Consider the following 21,622-nt stretch of genomic DNA (forward strand, 5'->3'; position numbering starts at 1 on the left):
AACAATGTGGTTTAATTGATACACTGGTGTTCAGCCAAATGTTGGACTTGATGATCTTGGAGGTCATTTCCAACCTTAATGATTCTATGAATATAGGTATTCACTGACAGACATCTGTGCCATTCAGTTTACAGGATTGTCCAAGTGCTACGGATTTATATTTTGTATCCTTACGCAGATTAAAAGACATCTTTAGTCTAGGTTTTTAATTTGTAAGCCCTGTAACAACACTGTATGAGTTATGTCCAAGAATATCAGGGTTAGGCAACAGTTTTGCACAGGGACATGGGGTAATGCTTATTTCCTTTTTTTTCCTTTTTTTCTTTTACTCATTAAAGGTGAAACACAAATCTGTGCATTTTTAAGCAGCACTCTGAAATTTCATGGCCTTATAATTACAATCTATCGTACTGAAAACGAAATCTGAAATTAGACATAAAAATCACAATATTACCAGTCCTGGATTTAAGGCTTATATTGCTGTGAATTTCTATGAAAATAGTTAAGAATCAATTTAAATGCTAATGGACTTGTTTGCCATAAAACTAGGCAATAGTCACACTCAATAGCTGCTTCAGAGCCATAGTATGGGTCTTCCCTTCACTGGACTTCACTTGTGATATTAAATTTAGAGATGTTGCTGTGTATCATAGACCTATGCAAAAGCGGGGGACAGGGGGAGGGAGGGGTGGTTTTTCATGAAACCCTGCAGAAAGTAACTTCTCAAAATCTGAAATTGCTCATGTGGACTTTGAAAATCTGATTGTAGAGCCAGCCATGAACTTGTGGAATCCTGAGGAAGAGTTAATGGCAGAAGTACTTGTCTCTTCCTGCCCTGTACCTGGTGGCTTGCTGTGGTCACCAGCCTTGGCATGTGGGATGTCCTCTATGGTTCAGACACTTCAAAACTGGATCCCTCTGCCAGTTTGTGCAGTTCCTTTGGGCTGCCCTTTTTGGGGACCACAGGCACTTCCCACTCTGGGTGGTGGTGGGGTAACAGCCCACTAGAGGCTCTTTCCATTCAAATCAGGACCAGCTACATCACTGCTTCTGAACAGCACATTCTGCGACCTCTATCGCACCATCTAGGGCTGGGTCCCAGACCGTGTGACAGAGAGGATGGTGAGGCGGCTCCTTTGCCCACAACCAGTGACCTTGTTAAACTTCTGATGTGAGGGCCTGGGAGCAGCACATTCCCACAAATTTTCTGAAGCAGTCATGGGCAGGGCTGTATAAGCAAATGGCGCTGGGTCAGGCCAGCCACACAGACCTGGAGCATCCCCATTCACAATCACCATCAACTCATTCCTAAACTGATGAAACCAAGTTTGTTGTGAGGCTGTCTCCTGTGTTCAGGCTCTCCAATGTCAAGAGATTATTTGCTGTAGGTTCCTGGCTCTCTGCTGTCTAGCTTTCATCTATGTTCAATTTTCAGGCATACCCATTGGATATGTCCATCTAAGAAAACAAGATGTGGCTATGGACACACTGTCGTGTATACACAAGCACAAGATGGTGGTGGCCCCTTTTGGCCTGTGCTGACCAGCACTCATCCAGCAATTCCTGGACATGATAGAAGAGTCAAGCTCAGGACCATTCCAAATACACAGTGTTGGGAAAAAGTTGTTGAATCACATGGGCAAGAAAGAACTGTTCTGTGCCAGTGAAATAACTCCAGACATATTTAATTCATTGTCGTATTCGTAGCATTTGAAGCCACTTTCATTTGATCAAAATTGTTTGGAAACTGCCTAGCAAATCCCAAGGTCATTTGGGAGAACTGTCAGGGAAAAAAAGAGAGAGTGAAAAAGCAAATAAATACATTTGCCAGTAGCAGTTTTTGCTAAATAGCTAGGCTGAGGGAAAAAAAAAAGGTGAAGAAAGCTTCCCTCCTGGTACTTGTGGATTGGGTCAAAACAGGGCAACCATAGATATCCACAAGCATGTTCATGATCCACAAAATGTGTATGCAAGGAAATGAAAGATCTGGGAGTGATAAGTTGAAGGAGAGTGAGAAAGTTGTTGCAGTGGAGCTGTTGATGGAGGAAGAGACTGCTCCTTGTGTGTCCCCACAAAAAAGAGTGCACTCACCGAGACCACTGAAACACCTTTGGACTTTTTGTCAGAAGAGGAAACATGATTTTGTAATGCAGCCCAGTCTGAAAGAGGATGGAGGGACAGGACCCTTGTTAACCTGGTAATAATACAGCCTGTGGGACAGAGAAGATAGGGCAGTTCTGGAGAACCAGACACTCTACAAGCCCAGCAGCTGCACATTGCCTGGTGCCATCTTGTTTGTACTGTATTTCAGCTGTGCTGGTACCCAAGAGAGCTGTGGCATGAGTGTGGCTTCCCTGTGCTAGGTGTCAGGCACCCCAAAGCAGCAGAGAAAAGTGGCCCCTGCCAGCAGACACTCACACCAGAGAGCAGAGACACCTTCACTCCCTTCCTGCAGGCAGAGGGAGGGATGGGACACCACGGCATTCCCCCTTCAATGTCTCAGTGAGAACAGCAGCCTTGGGTGGGACCAAGGTGGGGAGACATCTGCCTGAACCTCTTCTGAACAATTAGAGACTCATTTTGTTGATTGTTCATCACACTGATTATTAGTGGGAATGGGAATTTAAATATTAAAGGGCAGCTTCAGAATTAGGCAGGCAGAAACCTTAGCCCTTTTTCATTAAGAAAACCTCTGGAGGCTTTTTTGCCCTCCTGAATAAGGTTTGAAAAGACAAGTTGTCCTCATAAAATCTTACAAACGCCCACAGGACAATTTTACTTTGAAGTATCAATGTGACAGGGCAAAAGCAGAACAATTTGATAGTAATGATTTCAGTCACCATCCTAATGCTTCATGTTTTAAGGATCATTTTGCAATAAAGACATCATGATTTTACAGTCACATTAGAATAATAAACCGTAGCACTTAGTGAGTACTTTTCCTCTAAGACATGAAATAAATTGGAACAATAAGTGTTTTTCTCATTTTAGAGTTGGAGAAACTGAGGCCCAAGGACGTGACCTTCTCACAGCACAGTCTGGGAGGACCTCACCTGTCTCCTTGTTCTGGGGCTGCTCTTTGGGTCATACTGTCCCTCACCTGCTAGTCCAGACAAGATGACTGATGACAACTCTGCAGGAGAGAGCAGATGCAGATTGATGTTCTTTCTCCCTCCTTTGTAACTTCAGGCACTTCACCAAGACATCTCAGATAGGAGTATTGCAACTGTCATTAGGAAAAAAAATAAAAGCAGAAAGAAGAAGTGTCAGGATCTATTCACAATAGACAAGCTGAATACAAGTCACCAGACCTGCTGATAATCTCAGGAGGGAGGTGGGGTGGCCACTGAGTCACCTTTTCCCATCATTTTTGCTGGCACATTCTCTGTCCCTTCATCTGTCTGAGAGAAGCAGTAGTGTTGTCCCCAGCCTGGGTGGCTGCATCTCACCTGGTCTCACAAGAGGTTCCCTCAGTGGCACTGCAGTCATCAAGAGGTGGGGAACACAGGGACATTCAACTGGTTCTGAGCATCCCTTTGAGTGCAGCGAGCACAAAGGCAGAAGGCCGATGATGTGTCAGATTTCTAATTAAGATTCACCAGTCTCCAACCTGGCTCAATTCATTATTCATCTGGAAATTTTCCTCCCTAACTTCCTTCTTTTCTTTTGCTGTCACCCACTAAGCAAAGCTATTCTTTTCCCTCCCAGAAGCTCCATCCACATCTCTGCTAATATGTCACCCTCAGATTGTGACAGAAGAGGAAGAAATGGTTACAAACCAGGTCCTGGAGCAGTCATCAATATTTACAGGGGTCTGACAATGACTTATCTTAGACCATTTACATTTAAACTACAGACATGCAAATGAGGTGTTGTTTGCATTGTGAGCTGCAAGGATGGGATATTTTTACACTAGTAGAAATCTGTTGCTCTTCCAGAAATATTTCTTTTTGTTGCTGCCCTGGCATCTCACTGCAACATACAGTCAGGTATTTGGTTAGGAAAAGCAATACAAAAGACAGAGTGGGTTTCCTGGCTCAGAAACAGGTGAACATTGCTTAAAATTTTGGCAGAGGAAAGAAGGGAGGAAAAAGTCTTCGCAGCAGTTGTTCACCATCAGAGCCTCTGCTGTGCTCTTTCATGGCAGTTGCCCAGCGAGCCAGTGAGTGATGAACTGATTTAAAGATTGATCCAGATAAAATATTTAGGTATTGACATGATTAAATATGCAGGGTTTGAAATTAACATTTCACTCTCCACCGTTCTTCCCCAAACCATGATCCCATATTGCACACTGTGGGTAAGATGGCATGGGGAAAAAAGGAAAAATAAGGAAAATCTCTTTACTGGATGCTCTCATTTTGAGCCTTCAGAGCTAAAAGAGTTTGTGTTGATGGGGACATAATCCTCAAGATGAGGTTTCAATGCAGGGTACCTGCAGGGAGAGGGAGTCTGCCTGCCTCCCCTGCTGCCCCAGGGAAGGGCCTGCAGGTGCTCTTGCTGTGATGGTTGTGCTCACTCACTGCAGCATCCTGGCCCTGGGACACTGCTTGAAAGCCATCCAGAGCATCAGATGGCACATCAGAGAGCAGAAAGCAATTTCAGCCACGGGATTGCTTCTGGTAGCAGCACTCAGTGCCAGTTCAAGGTTGTCAGCCTCCTAAACTGACTTTTATTCTCAGCTAGGGTGGTTGTTGGTTTTTTTTCCCTTAACATAGCAATCTTTATGCTAGGCATCACTTGCAGAATTGGCTGGAAAGATATAGATTATCATTCCATCAAGTTCCCTAGATCTGAATCTTCATGTTTATTTGTCTTTGCATGACTGAGGAATGCACTCAGGGCTGCTCTGGGAGTAGAGGCTGCCCCAGGAATAAGGCAAAGTCCCATGAGTGTAAGAGATAATTTCACTACATCTTGGATGTGTGAGATGTGGGAGGACAACCCCCCTTTTTTTGCTGCTTGCTTATGTTGCTGTGTGAGTTATTTCCAAATGATGAAAGTGTTTGCCAGGAGTAGACAGGTTGTTGTGAATGACATAGCTTTTGAATTCTGCTTATAATTACCCTTCTTTCCTGTACATTTTTTCCTTCCTTTTATTTATTTTTTAAAGTTTTTATTTTTAGGCCCAGTATCTAGTACATTTCTTGCCTTACACGAAAGTCTTAATAGTCCATTGCTTGATTTCCATGCTAATTAAGCGTGTGGCTTCTCTAAATAACTACCACATCCTCACTTACTTAATATGTACTTTTATACCCTTAGCAATGATCTGATAACATTGTCAGAGCAAAATACAGAACAAGAAACTGCAGGGATTAGATATCAAGGAGGACACTGTAGGGACTGTGTTAATTGAGGCAATCAGCAAGATTAAGATAAGTCTTGCTGCTTCCTCATATTGGTCTTAATGACACAACACAGACCCCAAAGCACTTTACCTGCTGTACAATGTGGTTAAGTCACTCTGTTCCCTGGGGTGTGTAATCTAATCTGCTGGATAAAACACTTAGCAGACTCAAACCAGCTGGTGTTAAAAGCTGTATTTCTAAGATACAGCAACCTGTGTAAGGCTTTAAATACTATTAAAAATAGTGAAGGCCAATAAAAGTTGTCATTTGGTGTGTATGTGCATGCACACAGAGACAGAGGTGTGTGTGCTTGTTTTGTGGTGTGTGTGAGTGCACAGACTGGACTGACCTGGGTTGATGCTGTCCCAGCTTCAACACCAAGGATTGCCCAAGTGATCCTCAGGGGATCCCTAAACAACATTTTCCTGAATTTCCAATAGAATCCATGGGCGTGGATGTGACACAATTTAGCATTACAATTTTAAAAATTACTATTCCTGCTTCAAAAATATTCATTTTTCTTTTCCCCCAGCCCCAAGGCTTCTTTCTACAATTAAAATGAAAATACCTGTAGAACAAATGATTTTGCATAAATAGCTTTTGAATAATGGAACTGTTGACAAGTTAAAAAAAAGGCACTACCGAAACATTTCCAAATCAATTCTTGACAGACTTCTTCAAACAGAGATAAACATTGCTTGTGTAATGACTTGCCACATGACCTTGCACTTGAAGTGCCAAGCAAAGTGAAAAATAGCACATTCAAACAAGAAAAAGTGCTGATTTTGATTCCCAAAATAATGTTTTTGTAGATGGAACTATTTCTGCTATGGACTAGCATGCACATACAGAGAGAAAGTTAAGATTTTCCTACAGCAATATATGACATTTCCCTCTCAGCTAGATAACTGAGAGGCTATTTGGGCTCACTAAAAACACTTCTGCACATCTGGGAGCAATACAGCTCAAAAGCAATTCTGGAGGAAGGATAAGTCTTGCAGTCAAGGTGAAGGATTAAAAATGAGAGTTCAGTTCAACCCTGTCCTGACCTCTGAGCCAGCCTCTTTCTTCCTCCAAGCTTCCCATTCCCATGAGCCTCCGTGGGTCAGGGGTTTCTATTTGACAAGAGACCCTTCCCATCCTCTGTGTCGTCAGACTCCTTCTTTTCCATGCATTTATAGACAGCTAAGAAGAATTTGGGAAACAAGCAGGACAAAATCAAAGTAATCCCTGATGGGAAGAAATCCAATGTAAGTGGCCTGCTGGAACACCTGGGAGGCTCTGTATGATGCTAAAAGTGCTGGGTAAAACCTGCCTGGGCAAGGCATGGGCTGTGAGGGGGAAGGTGACACATTCCCACCATTGCTGCCTTGGGGATGGCAGACATGGCACATCAGGGACAGCAAAGCTGCTCTGCCTCTGTGTCAGGGAATGCTTCATAAACTGCACACACCTGCGAAACCAAAACTGTGTCCTTCAGGGAGAAGAGACCCTTTGCAGCCGCAGTCCTGGTGCAGATTGGTGTCCTCCTTCAGCAAGGAAAAGTTCCTGCTGAAACAGGAAGAACAGGCTGCCTAGGGATAGCTGCCATCACTGCCCTGACAAGCTGTGATGTAACTCCAAGTGCCACATACACTCAATAGTTAAAGACACTATTTTCCCAAACTGGGAAAAAAGTTGCAAGTGAAACTGAGTGTAAAAAATTGTTAGGCAGAAGCACATATTAAATGGCCAAAAAGCCATTACTTCACAGTAAAGGAGCTGAATAATATTGGTGAAAAATACATTCTCTTTCAGTGGAAGAGTGAAGGCAGGAATAATGAATTAAAAAGCAATATGCAACATATGGAAAAAAGGGGGAAGTAATAAAAATCCATATAAATAAGAGTTTATGAGGTGTAGAAAATTGATAAGGGATACTAAAGACATCAGAAAAAACTTCATGGCTGGTCAGACTTTGTTTTAGAAGAAGGATTTTCTTGAAAACATATAAATATTAGGAGAAAAACCATCAATGCCATAGACTCATTACTAGCTAAAGACAGCCCAGTCATTAATAACAATGAAGAAAACCCCCAAACTGTTCAACAATTATTTCTGCTTTCTATTTCGAATAATGCATTTGCTGACACATTACTAATTAGGAAAGATATTGAACAATTTTCACTAGGATTAACCCATTTTTTAAATTGTAAGGTCCACAAAAATGGCCCACATGAGTCAATGCAGGATATTTTTAGCTTGTGTATGTAAATTCTTAATATTAATATTAATATTTTGAATAATGGGGACATTCTCATAGTTCAGTGTCAATACTGTGCAAAAATTCAGACATAAATGAAAACACACAGGTAAATATAGTCCAGTTTACTTGATATCAATATCAGGCAGAGTATTAATGGAAAATTTAATTAATAAGGAGTGATAAGAGAGGCGTATAATTAACATGGCCATACTGAGAAGGAGTTTGTGGTTTCAGCCTGACCACCTGAGGTGGGAAGTGTGGTTACCAAAGGGTGACCAGCCAAGACCAATCTGTTCAGTGCAAAAGGCTCCAGCGTGCAGAAGACCCAGGACCAGCACAACAAAAAACCAACGTGCTGCTTCCCTCCATCCAAGACAAATTTTGTGATTCCCCTCTCCAGCTGGCCCCCAGCCCTGCAAAGGCTGAGTAACCCCCTCAGCCAGGGTCACACAGTGGTAGATGGCACTAAGGAAAAGCCGCAGGAGCCAGGGACAGAGTCTGAAATGACTTCCAGAGTGGAAGGTGGAGGAGCCTGGTGGCTCCTGGTGGCAGAGGGAGCCCAGACGGCCAGGGCAGTGGATGGAAGAGGGCTGGGGCTGTAACAAAATGAAGAACACTGAGACAGGGAAAGGGGATCATTGAGGCAGGAGTAAAGGCAGCAGAAAGGCAGTGGGAGCTGTGGGGAGGGATGAAGAAAGTCTGAATTTGTCAACAAGAGAGCATTTTCTGAAAGAGCTGCATCCTGGGCAAGAGATGAGACAGGCTCCTGTGGACAGAACCATCAGGTCTTGTGCTTTCACTGTCACATGTCACATGCATGGTCTTCATAAGAAAGGCAAGCTTTCAACATTGACCAGCTATTGTATTTGCAGGGAATGCCCCAACAAAGGCAGGAATGATGAATCTGACTCCATGTTCTCAGAAGGCTAATTTATTACTTTATTTTACAATATTACTATATGATATTAAAGAATACTGTACTATACTGTACTATACTATAGAATACAGAAAGGATACAGACAGGATGCTAAAAAGCTAATAATGAAAAGTCACAACTCTTTCCAGAGTCTTGACACAGCTTGGCCCTGATTGGCCAATGAGTCAAGACAAGTCACACCAGAATCCAATTAAACAATCACCTGTAGGTAAACAATCTCCAAACACATTCCACATAAGCAAAAACACAGGAGAAGCAAATGAGGTAAGAATTGTTTTCCTTTTCTCTGAGGCTTCTCAGCTTTCCAGGAGAAAAATCCTGGGTGAAGGGATTTTTTTCAGAGAATGTGAATGCCGCAAGCAGCAAATCTCAAATGACTTTTCTGTTTTAATTTGTTTTTCTTTAACACAGAATAGTCATTGAGGTAAATAAATAAGGTGGTTGTGCAGAAACTTGTGAAGCCAAAAATGAAATGGGGGCAGGAAGCAAGGCAGTGTAGGTGCTTGAGGGAGCGAGGGGAGCAACTGGGCTGTGGGATGTTCAGTTGGCAAAAGAATGAAAAAAGGAAAAGTGGGAAAGGGGCATGTCATATAGACTTTAGAGGCCTCATCAAATACCCTTAACCATCTTTCATGAAATGATGAGTGTGTGGCTGAACTACCCTTTCACAGGAGTGCTCCAGCAGATTGGAGGGGAATAACATGAAGGGTCATTTTTCTCTTGGAACTCTTTAATTCCTTTCTTTTATTGAATCAGTGAATTGCAGATTTTGCTTATCAAAGGTCCAGGTTCCTTTGGAGCTGTTTGATGGTGAGCCATATTCTGCCTTGACTTCCATCCCAGGCAACCCACCAAGTTCAATGGCATCTTGTGGAGAGTAAAGCAGGACAGACTTTGGCTTGATGTTCTTAACAGTGTTGTGGCTGCTAATGAAGCATGACCTGATCTGGTACTGCTGCCAGAGTCTGCAGTGGAATAGACTGTCTTTAATGTGAAGATGCAAGTGATTCATCAGTACATCATGCATACAGGAAAGTAGAACAAGTTTTCTCTTGTTTGGTTTTGTTCCCATTGAGGAGTCACTTGGACAAAACATGCAATAAACAATTTGGGCATTTTAGGCAGTGAAAAGGTTTCTTTTCCCTACTCCTGCCTCACCCAAGAGTAAAGGAGCTGATTACCTTGTTAGATAACAGTGACAAGTTTTAAGACTCCTATAAAATAAAGGATAGAAATGTTGCTTTTATAAGAAAGAATTGCAGAACTGGAAATGATCCATATTTGGGACATGAATGCAAGCTGTTATGCAGATCAAAGTATCTATTTGAAGCTGAATTACTCAACAGCATCTATCTATGCCTCTTCAACACCTGCAGATTAGCAATGTAATCATGTGGAGGTTGCTATAGCTACATCTCTAAAGCAGGTGGAGTTCTTCATCTCTTGGAGCTTTATCTTCATTCTTTGCAAATAAACCATGTAAGAGTATATTTAAAATGCCACCCTAGTGGTATCAGCCCCTGTCTGTTGCTTACAGTGCTATGCCTGATCTGTCCTTACCCAATTAGTCCCTATTGTTTTCTCTAGAAACAATGCCACTTCCATCTGAGCATCAAGCCTACCTTACAAATACACATGAACAAGCACCAGGGCCTTGCCAAGCCAGACCTAGCAAGGTCATAAAGCAAGTGCTTGAGCTCAAGCTAAGGAGCACTGCTCAAGTACAGCCAGCAAATGTGTAGGCTTGCCTTGGGGCTGATGGCATGTAAGACTGTAAGCTGGAGCTAAAGACAGCATGTAGCAAAACTACAAGCGTTCAGCAACACTTTCCAGGGCCTGACAAATGGTCAAACAGCAGGAGTGCTGGTTGTGATGGTTTTCAGCTGGTTGTTTGCCTAAGTCTCTTTCAGAAGATACACTCTAATCACTCGGTTTTGAGTAATTTTGTTTGCTTTTTTTTTTTTTTTTTTTTTTTTTTTTTTTTGCCTGGAATACTTCAATCTTCTTGTTTGGGTTCCTCTAGTGTTTACTATAGCAAAGGGCTGTCCAGATGACCTTTCCTTCTAGCTGTCTTTCTGCAGTGACTGGCATATGCTGTAACCCTGAACCCTCTGCCAATCAAGACCACGACATGCTAACTTGTGTGAAAACTCAATAGCAATCCCTGTACAAAAAGCTGATGGTCTAAAAGAGGAGTCCTGAAAAGTAGAAAAAATGTGAGAAGAAGCTAAGAAGAAAAAGTACAGAAGAGTAGATAAAAAAATCATGGTGCTTTGACTTGTCTAATTTTGTCATTCTCCTTGTTTGTCTTTTGCTCTAGCTCTGCATCAAGTGCAAACTTTTCATTCCCCAGTGGAGGTAGAGGAGAGATTTCTTACTAAAAATTGACAACAGCAAGAACAACAGAGCATGTTCTCCCTCTGTGGGAAATTTTAATTACCCGACTAGAAAGCTGAGTACCAGAAAATGCTCCAAACATAACATTAGTTCAATAGCTTTTCAATAGAAAACTCTGACTTTCCCCAGAAAGCTGATGATGTTGAAAGGGTATTTAGCAAAACAGTAGAAATTTTTGCCAATGCCCAACTTCATTCTCAGCACTGGTCTGTTTCCACTTCTTATCCCTCCAGCTGTCCCTTAAGTCATGTCTTTGATACACTGACTTGTTAAATTTTTACAAATTACTGAAATATGGATGCTCCTCAGAGCCTGCTAATTTTTGTCTGCCCAAAAAGCAGTGCTGTAAAATTTATTTCTATAAATGCAGGCAGATAAAAATATTCCATGTTGCTTTGAGAGAAATCTGTCTTCAGGTCAATTGGTGCATTACATGTCATAGAATCATAGAATTGTAGAATCATTTAGGTTGGAAAAGACCTTTGTTTCTCTGTTTCCTTTCTGCCAGTTTCTTCTACATGTTCTCCAGACTGCAGGTACTGATGACAATAACAAAGAGGCCACTCATTAGGAGACAGGCTGTTTAGTGATGGCCTTTCCATTTACTTCACGGATGGCTGTGGAAAAGAGGTGAGCCAGACAAAGGCAGCACAGAGAAAATCACATCAGCATTGTCTTTCTTTTCTTCTGGTGCTGTCATGGTCATAACCAGCAATCAAAACGTTGCCAAATGCAGCAGTGTGCATTCTGGCTTTGAAAAGGGCATGGCTTTAAAACATAGAGGTGAAGTCTGCGACAGGACCTGTGCTCTGAGAAATGGCTCCTCCTACCTAGGTGCTGAATTCCCGTTAGGATTGAGCCATTACAGAGCAGGAACTAAGCTCTGGTAAATGTAAGACTTGGGAGAGGTGTGCCCAATGGACAACTATGAAAATGGATTTGTTTGTTTTTTAAAGCTCCAAGTCCAGGAGCTTTTTTTTTTTTTCCTATTTGAGCTGTTTTTTCTCTAAGGTCTATTAAAATTTGTAAACTGTTATTTTTGTACTGCAGCAAATTAAGAGTAACATTTGTTCATGATTTAGCTGCCAGGAACTTGATTTTGGTTTTTGTGGCCTTCCTGACAAACAAAAGGCACACACAAATTTGCATGACCAAGGTTTTCAAAAGCAGTTGGCAATGTGGGCGACTGTGTTTCCCCACCCTGAGACTCCTACAATGAACTTCCTTCCCTGAAATTGGGCCTTCCTTAAGATATCTCCAGTTGAGCAAACAAAAGACATTCCCCATATCATTAGTCAATTTTAACGTACACCGCCTTAACCATCAAAAATGAAGAGCATACTCCCAGAAATTGCCACTGTGCCTCAATTGCTGTGGGCACCTGCAGAAGGAAGAGAAAAAACTCCTGCTGGGAAGTCTCCTGGATGAGGAGACTGTGTTACAGAGAAAATAAAAGAAAGTCAGTCCATTTGAAGTGGTAGCAATCAGTACTCGAGCTGAAGTAAAATCTTTTTTTTTTTTTTTTTCCCCAAAAGAAATCCAAAGGGAAGAGAAAAGCCCACAAAACATGGCATCTGTTTCTTTTGAGGGGGAGCAGAGTGGGAGGAGGAAGCCAAACTCCATCCTGGTGCATCCAGAGTGGCTGTGGATGGGAGCCCCAGGCACGCTGGCCAGCCCCTCGCTGCCGCTGCGATTCAGAGGCCAAAGAGCTGCAGTGGGTCGCCCACAATCTGCAGCACAGCTTCCTCTCTATTCCCATTGCCATGGAAATTGTTTCTGGAGGCAACCCTAATTTTCTTTTCATCAATCAATTAGGGGCAGGCTTTGCACTGGGCTGTTTGTTTCCCCAGCACTGCTCCATTTGATATTATTTTCTCCATGACAAATTAACCACAGCTGGACCTGTCTGAAATTGCTGAGAATTCTCTTATATAAAGTGAAGGAAAAAAGGGAGAAAAAGACAGAATAAGCATGAGAAGCAGGAATAAATTGATATTTCATAGGGGAAGGAGTGGGAATAGCAGGGATCTGACAGCTGCCAAGGGAAGCGGATGTCCTCTGATTGCCTGTCTGGTCAGGTCCCACCATCTCCCAGGGTCAGGCAGGCTAACGGTGTGATGCAAAATCCATAGCTCCTGGGTGTATTAGTGGTGACACTTCTTGTTATGCTGAGCTATGTAACCAGCCAGAAGCTTTCTGGAAAAGTCCAGTTGTGAGGTGGTCCCTTATCCCTTTACCAGAGACTCAGTCAAGCCAAGACTCCTGTGTTCTACATAAGGACATGTCCTCTCAGGGAATAAGAAAAAGCAGGGGGGGGTGGGGGACAGTGGGGGAAGTTCTTTTTATTTGGTGCTATAAAAGTCTGGTACAAGGAGCTTTGAAATTCTCACATCATGTGCTCCCTCAGTTCAAACAAACTTGTTTCACATTTTCCCTCTGCCTTCCCCCATCTTCTACGCTTCCTTGCTGCAAGTCTCCCATAACACATTAACAGATTGAAAATAACCTTCTGCCACCCTTCATCTACTTTGGCCAATTTAAAACTAGACAAAGTACCCAACTACCCCAGGCACTGTGGAAGTAATGTGTGCACATGTGTGTGCATATGGGCTCTGACCTAAAGGAACAACTTTCATAGCAAGAGGCAGGAGGTTATTTTTATTTCCAAGATGTCTGATTTCTTACCCTCCCTTTTCTGCTGGTTCTGTTTTTTTCTTCTGCTAAGACAATCAGCCAAAGGTCTAGAAAAGCAGTAATTATAGTTATTGTGTGACAGGAACAATGATTCATGAACAACAGGATGCAAGAAAGACCCCGTGAACACATTCATCGTTGCTGAAGTGATCGGGCCCTAATGATTAGAGCTGAGTGAGCAGCCGAGTGAGAGAGATGCAGAGAGAGATGCATTGAAAGGCAGAGCTGTGCTTTGAGTTGGCCCTGGGTGCAGATATTTCTCAGACAGTTGTGTGAAAATGGCTATTAGCTGCCATCCTGCACACCCCGCCTCCGTGTGAAGTATTTTGAGGGGACCTTTTGTTCAGAAGTGTCAGCAGGGGAGTGAGCACAGCACCACCTGCAGAAGCAGCTACAGTCCTAAGGCAAGTGCAGCCTGTGCACTGCCTGCATGTGCTTGCAAGGAAAGATGTAAGGAATGCAAGGAATACAGGGCTTTGGAACTGCATCATGGGAGTTCTTGCAAAATTATAGTAACTGCAATGCTTTTATGAACAGGATGAGGTTGGACAGGAGCAAAAATCCTGTGGGTTATGGGGGAAGGAGATGCTGTGATTTGTGTCCTCTGTCCACCCAGCAGCTGGATGGTTCAGGATACCTGAGGTCTGGCTGGGAGGAGGCCAGAGTGGGAAACTGGACAAGAACAACCCCTGCACCCTGTTGATACACAACACCCACCTGTAGGAAGGGATAGCTGGGCCATGTAGGTGGCAATTGCCAGCCCAGCTGATGGCCACCACAGGTTTTCTCCTGGGATAAAGCATTGTCTTCCACATGTTGTCTCTTCAACATCTCCATAAACTCAGACACGGGACTTGGAGGTATAACAAGTATGTTTGCTGATGAAAGTAAATTGGGAGAAGCTGTTGATTCCCTCAGATGCAGAGAGACCCTGCAGAGAGAGCTTGACACATCAGAGAGCTGAGTAATCACCAACTGTATGAAGTATAACAAAGGCAAGTGTTGGACTCTGCACCTGGGATGGAGCAACCCTGGATGCACGGACACACTGGGGAAGGAGATGCTGGGAAGCAGTGCCAAGGAAAGGGACCTGGGGGTTCTGATCAATGGCAAATTGACCATGAGTCAGCAGTGCCCTGGCAGCTGAGGGCCAAGCATGTCCTGGAGGGCATCAGGCACAGAATCACTGGGGAAGGGAGGGGATTGTCCTGCTCTGCTCTGCACTGGGTGGCCTCATCTCAAGTGCTGGGGATGTTTTTGGGTGCCACAATATGAGAAAGACATTAAACAATCAGAGAGCGTCCAAAGCAGAGCCACAAGGATGGTGAAGGGTCTGGAGAGGAAGCCAAATGAGAAGCAGCTGAGATCACTTGGTCTGTCCAGCCTGTAGGAGACTGAAGGGAGACCTCACTGCAGTGTGCAGCTGCCTTGTGAGGGGTAGAGGAGGGGCAGACACTCATGGCTTCTCTGTGGTGACAGTGACAGGACCCACGGGAATGGCCTGAAGCTCTTTCAGTGGAGATTAGGTTGGATATTAGAAAAAGGCTTTACCCTCAGAGTATGGCTGGGCACTGGAACAGGCTCCCCAGAGGAGTGGTTACAGCACCAAGATTGAGAGAATTCAAGAAGTATTTGGAGACTGCTCTCAGGCATGTGGTGTGACTCTTGGGGTGTCCTGTGCAAGGTCAGAAGTGAGACTTCAGTGATCCTTCTCCAATTAGGGTCCTTTCCAATTAGAGTTATTCTATGATTCACACAAAATGTTTTGCGTAGCAGCCTAAGCTACACAAACCCTTCATCAAGGATTTGGTACAGATTTTTCTAAAATATTTAATCATTTGCTTCAACCATTTGTGATGGTTATTAAGTGGTGTTAACTAGGTTCAGTCAATCTATAAATTGGGCTGGATGGCATGATATAGAAATTTCTGGGTAACCAGGGCTGACACAAAATCTGTTTCCCCATTGTGCTCCCTTGAGAACATGCAAAAATCAATAGCTCAGAAAGCTCTTCAATGCCTCTGTCCCCACATGAACTCCATTTTTTCCCAGCTGCTGCTCATTTACCTACCAAGGCAAACAGATGCTTCCTGAGATTTGCTGCCAACATTGTGCCATCAAAGGTGAACTGGTGTCAAGACACAGCAGAGGACGTGCTGAGAGACTGAGCCTGTTCAGAAGCCATGGTTTGCTTCCTCCAATCTTCACATGCATCTGTAGTTATTCATGCATGCACACAGAGGTAGAGGAGCACCTGTTATTGGGAAAACCATCTCTGCAAACTGGTGCATCCTGTCTGCTTCCCTCAGTCCACAACCTCAGCCTGCCTCCCTCTGTGAGGTGCATTGCATTTCAGGGTAGACCAAAAGCACTATTAATTTGGACCTATCCAAGAACTGAACTTCATCACAGAAGCATCTCTGCCCAACCTGTAAAGTGAGGAGGCTTTGGAGGATTGTTTTCTCCTCTGACTTTGTATAGAGCTGTTCATTGCATGTGGAAAAATACAATATCTTGTGACACAAGTCCTGGGGCACTCATCTCACTCATCATAGCACTGGGTGCCATGGTTTAGTTGAGGTGTTGGGGCATGGGTTGGATTCGATGATCTTGAAGGTCTCTTCCAACCTAGTGATTCTGTGAATCTGTGAATCTGTGAATTCTGTGAATCTCTCTGGTACTGCTGTGTGGCTGCATCCCTGGCATAAATCAAGGACTCTAAGGTCCTGGTGACCTAGAGTCGGTCTTGTTTGCTGCATAAAGCTTTTAATTATATATTTAGGATTGCTATTATTTTTGTTCCCTTCATGTGAATTTAAAAACATTTCCTGGCAATGGAGTATTGAATAAAAGCTTTGAGACTGACAGACTTGGTTGCTTTTGTGGGGGGAAGTGAGGACATTTCAGCTCTGACAATTGTTCTTCAGATCCCCTAGTTAGTTAGCTGGGAATTTTCTTTCAGATCTAAATACTCTTCAGGATGTAATTAAAATAGTGCTTTTCAAATTTAGTGCACATTAGGACTTGTAAGTTCTCCACTGGTACACTAGCTGGGGGAAGATGCTCATTAATATCTGTTGTTTTCTTATTGACAATAATTCTTAAGGTCTGTTCCACAAATACTTTGTGCAAAATGCTCAGTGGTGGTAATTTCCTCAGAGCACTAAGGATTATTAGGGTGATGAGAGAAAACAGTTACAGCCTTGCCTTTTTTTGGCTAGCTCTGCCAAATCACTCAAAAAAAAATTAAAAAAAAGTTATCAAGACAGCAGCATCTCCTCTTCCCCCACTCTGCAGCCCTGAACTAATAACTCCCATCTTTCCTGTGTGTAGGGACCAATTATTCCATGCTATTATAAATTCTTTCAAAATTAGGCCTTTTTCTTTGTGCATGAAAATTTTGGCATAATATTTTGCAGCTTTCAGCGTTACTGAGCAACAACTGGGGTTCCCAGCAACACTGCTTGGGACTACCCTGCTCGTGGGGGGAGGAAGGTGGGGAAGGAGCTCCCTACCTGGATACCTTGGATGGGAGGTGACAGCTCTGGGTGGGACATGCCCACCATCCCACAGCAGCTTTCCTTCAGCCTGACTGGGGTCAGAGGAAACCTCGTGTCTGTGCCCACACAGGTCCCACTGCAGTCCTGGGGATCACTTCTCCTGGATAAAGCAGAGGTTTCCTCCTGGTGGGCACTGTCATGCTCTCTAGCAAGCCTCGACTGAGGAAGCTTTTTCCCCTGGTTGGATACCAGCTGATTGGGACAGGACTGCTGGGGCACTGGAGAGTCAGATGATGAAATGCCTAACCCCTAGCTGCTCACGGTCTCATGCTGCTTCCTCTCTGCCATAATGCTCTCACACTGACATCCATTTACTTATCTAACCACGGGATAACTTTTTGTCTCTTGTTTTCCTAAGCTGTTGTGGGATTTGTCTCCAGTAGGCGTATTTCTTGATTAATGATCTTTCTGTTAACACTTGCTCATATTCCATCTGGGACCTTCTTGGGTTATCTAAATGCACAAAATACTTAAAACAATATTTTTTTTTTCTCAGCTCATCTCTGTTTTTAATAACACAATTTATTTCTCCCTCCTCCAAAGGAAAAAAAGAGAATTTTTTAGCTTGCTCAAACTCATGCTGAATGCTATTTGTGACTCATGTTATCACCTTGTGCAATATTCTTAGAAAACAGAGCATGGACAGGCTCTGTCAGGAAGGGTTTTGTAATGTATTTGTCATTTCTTTTCTGTATAGATTAAGGGCTAAATATTTTGATGGTAGATGAATTTGTAGACCCCATCTCTTTTAAATCACAGCAGCTATTCAAAAGAAAGAAGATGCTTTTCTTTCAACCAATGATAGTAGCACTTTCCTGGATGCAAGTTGAAAAATATTTACATCAGTTTAAATGAGCAGTGTGTAACTATAAATAAAGAACACAGGTAATGAAGTGTTACCATTGAAGTTGAAATTAAAATTGAATCCTGCCAAAACCTAAACACGGATCATGACAGAAAAATCCAATACTGTTTGGATTTTTGGTTTTTGATTTTTTTGTTTGGAGCTGCTGTAATTATAGACTAGGTAAAGGAAAAAAGATTATACAGCAGGTATAATTTGTAGTGATTTCAGTAACAGTTCTGATGCAATGCCATGAAATGAATGATTACCTGTTTATGGCATCTTTACGTGCATTTACAGCCTGCCTCGGTGAAGTGCCATCGGCAGCACTTGCGTCTTTACCTGAGCGATGTCACAGACTGTGTGACCATGGGCTGTGTGACCATGGGCTCTGTGATCATGAGCTCTGTGACTGTGTGACTGTGTGACCATGGGCTCTGTGACTGTGTGACCATGGGCTGTGTGACCATGGGCTGTGTGACCATGGGCTGTGTGACTGTGTGACTGTTTGACTGTGTGACCATAGGCTCTGTGACCATGGGCTGTGTGACTGTGTGACCATGGGCTGTGTGACTGTGTGACCATGGGCTCTGTGACCATGGGCTCTGTGACCATGGGCTCTGTGACCATGGCCTGTGTGACTGTGTGACCATGGGCTGTGTGACTGTGTGAGTGTGTGACCGTGTGATCATGGGCTCTGTGACCATGGGCTCTGTGACTATGGCCTGTGTGACTTTGTGACCATGGGCTGTGTGACCATGGGCTCTGTGACCATGGCCTGTGTGACTGTGTGACCATGGGCTCTGTGACTGTGGGCTGTGTGAATGTGTGACCATGGGCCGTGTGACCATGGGCTGTGTGACCAAGGGCTTGTTTCCACAGGGCATGCACTGGTGTCCCCTGGGTGACTCCTGCTCGGGCTGACCCTGACCCTGACCCTGGCTCCCTGCAGCCCCTACCCAGGGGAGCCCCTGATGAAAGATAAATTAAGAAACCCTAGGGCAGAGGGATGTGTTCACTGTCCCTAATCCAAGACAGAGTAAGCTACTTTATTGGCAGGGCTTGGTTTGAGCACTGTGCCCTCCACTGTCAGAGCACGAAAGGATTTGTGTCCATTGGAAACACAGAGCATTGTGGAAAAGTGCAAGTGGGATCAGAAAGGCCCTCTGAGATGCTCACGCTGAATTGGAAAGCATTCCCTTTTAGTTACCAAGGGTGAAGTCTCTTGTTGCCTTTCTGGAAAGCAAGGCTCCAGGCAACTTCTTGTACTTCAATAGCTGAAAATAAAGCCTTAAAAAAGAACATGTCAGGGAATTAAATGAGAACCACAAATTCAGCAGGGCTAGTGATTGCCCAGGAGAATACTGAGGTGAAATGTATAGAAAAGAGGGGTTTTGAGACAGAGTTAAATGAATTACTGGTCCCATCCATAACATCTGTTATAGTCTTGGCTGCTGGGTACTTACTTTCAAAGAAATCAGCTTCCACTGCTGTCTGCTGAGGAGCCCTAAATCAGGTGTGCAGGCACAATTACTGAAAATGAATCTGTCAGAGCAAATCTCAGGTAATCAAGGAATCCTGATTGGGCTCCCCTCCTGTACCCTTCTTTGCTTTAGGGATAACCTAAACCAATGTTCCTCAAACCTGATGGGAATAAGCAACACAGGTACAAGGCAGACTTACTGAGAAGGTTGAAACTTTAAAACATTGGCCACAAGATGATAATGGCATCTGTGGGTCAGCCATTCACAGGGCATGTCTTTGTATGGCCATTGAAAGAATCGGGGCTGTTTTAGTGCCAAGCAGCAGACATAACCTGATGCCATTTTCAGAAGTACCAGCAACCCTTTGAGGACAACCCATGCCCAGAACTTCTTACACCTTCATGCAATAGAAGGTACCTCTTCTGGCAGGGCTTCAGTGCACACTGCATGACAGCTAATTTGTAAAGTGCATATTGCTGAGGAATGGGCATGAGACTCATTTCTTCCTCTGAGCTCAGTCCATGGACTTGGGTCTCTGAGAAGAAATGTCTTTTTTCATCAGTTAGACCTCTCTTTAGCTGTGCCTTTCTTATTATAGATGGGATTCCCTCCAGCTTGTCCTTTCTCCTCCATCTATACAAGTTTGTGTAGGAAATTGCTCATGAATATAGAAAAGGCTATGCAAAATGTCAAGAAATGAGTATGTAAATATTTCTGGTTTTCAGATATATTTTGGGTGGTTCTGTATTTTTGTTATGGTGATCTTGTTTGTTTGTTTGAATGAAACTTTGCTCAAGGGAAGGCTGATGACTGAAGTTTGCAGCATGTTCTTGCTTCAGTCCCTGCTCTGCACAGCAAAGACACATGGAATCCAATTGAGCCATGGCTCCTGATTAATGCAGGCAAATGTTTCAGAGCTATCCTAAAAGTGGATGAGCTCTTTTTCAGAGCAATAAGTTCTGTACTGTCCCTTCTGTGAAACAGGCAGAAAAAAAAAAGCAGGTACTGCCTTCTCACAGCCCCTGTCAGAATTACTCAGAACACCTTTGCTCCCAATGGATGCATAACTCAGATGAAAATGTTATATAAAAGTTTAGGTCTGGCAAATATTTCCAACATTTTTTTTAAAGAAAATATTAGGTTTTTATTTTTTGGGTTTTTTTTTTTTTTTTTCCATCTGCTATCTTTTTATTCAAGCTTGGGCCAGGGGAAAAAAATTAAAATCCAATGCTTATATTTCATGAGAAAAGAGTGTATTCTTCTTGTTTGCTTGTTTTTTTAATTCTATTTTAGCTTCCAATTATTTTTCCAAATATTTTTATTCCCCTCTGTTCTCAGGTCATTTGGTTTATATGAGGCAATGCTGTGTTTAAACTTACTAGCACTGAAAGCAATAAAATATGAAATGGATAGGTGAAAAGAGATAGCAAATCCCAATTGCAAAATTGCCTGGCATGTTCTGAGTCATGGGAAGATGTTACAAAATAAAATTTACTTAATACTGATGAATGTGACAGTACTGCACACCTGGAGAGAAATAACAATAATCAACACAAATATTTAGGAAGTATCATTATAGGAAAATACCTTGGGGTTATAGTAGGTAATGAAAAGAGTTCCCATTGTGAGGAAAGCAATGCCTGTCCCCGGGGTATAAAGAGGGATCTGCCATGTGACATAAAGGGAGTGATGGGTGCAGCATTATTCAGTCTGGGTAAGGCTGGAGAACAGCACATGTTTTTAAGCCTCACTTTCTAGAAAGGACAGTAAAAAGAGGAATGGGCAGCAGGAATGGGGAAGGGAACCACAGGTGGGAGGGAGAGTGGCAGAAAGCAATTCACAAGGCAGGAGGAAGCCCCAGCTAGCTCTGGGATAAACACCTGTATTTGTGTGCTGTCAGGATGGACCTTCCCTGCAGCAGAGATGGAAGAAGGGTCTTGGATTAAAAGTGGAACAATCCCATTTAGATACAAGAGAAATGACTTCATAATAAGGGCTATTACACACGCAATAGAATAAGCTGACTGATGAGCAGCTGAACATGACTCACAATTGGCAGAAGGTTTCCAAGGAGAGGCTGGAAAATGTAGCAGAGGGATTACCATAGAAG

At 43.2% G+C, this 21,622-nt stretch overlaps 1 long non-coding RNA gene across 9 annotated transcripts in view; it reads left to right on the forward strand.

Moving 5' to 3' along the window:
* Window positions 1-21,622, forward strand: part of LOC139604012 (uncharacterized) — a 109,874-nt gene that overhangs the window by 79,273 nt on the left and 8,979 nt on the right. For 5 of the 9 annotated variants that reach the window (XR_011683878.1, XR_011683880.1, XR_011683882.1 and 2 more), the window contains one exon: window positions 1,436-20,735. This is a non-coding gene — a long non-coding RNA (uncharacterized lncRNA). Of the gene's footprint in view, window positions 1-1,435; window positions 20,736-21,622 lie in introns of those variants that run through there. The other 4 variants (XR_011683879.1, XR_011683881.1, XR_011683886.1 and 1 more) reach the window with 4 other exon arrangements.

This window comes from Agelaius tricolor, unplaced genomic scaffold, assembly GCF_023055355.1.
Source record: "Agelaius tricolor isolate 1412-34295 unplaced genomic scaffold, bAgeTri1.0.p SCAF_2, whole genome shotgun sequence".
In the NCBI taxonomy this organism is placed as follows: Eukaryota; Metazoa; Chordata; class Aves; order Passeriformes; family Icteridae; genus Agelaius; species Agelaius tricolor.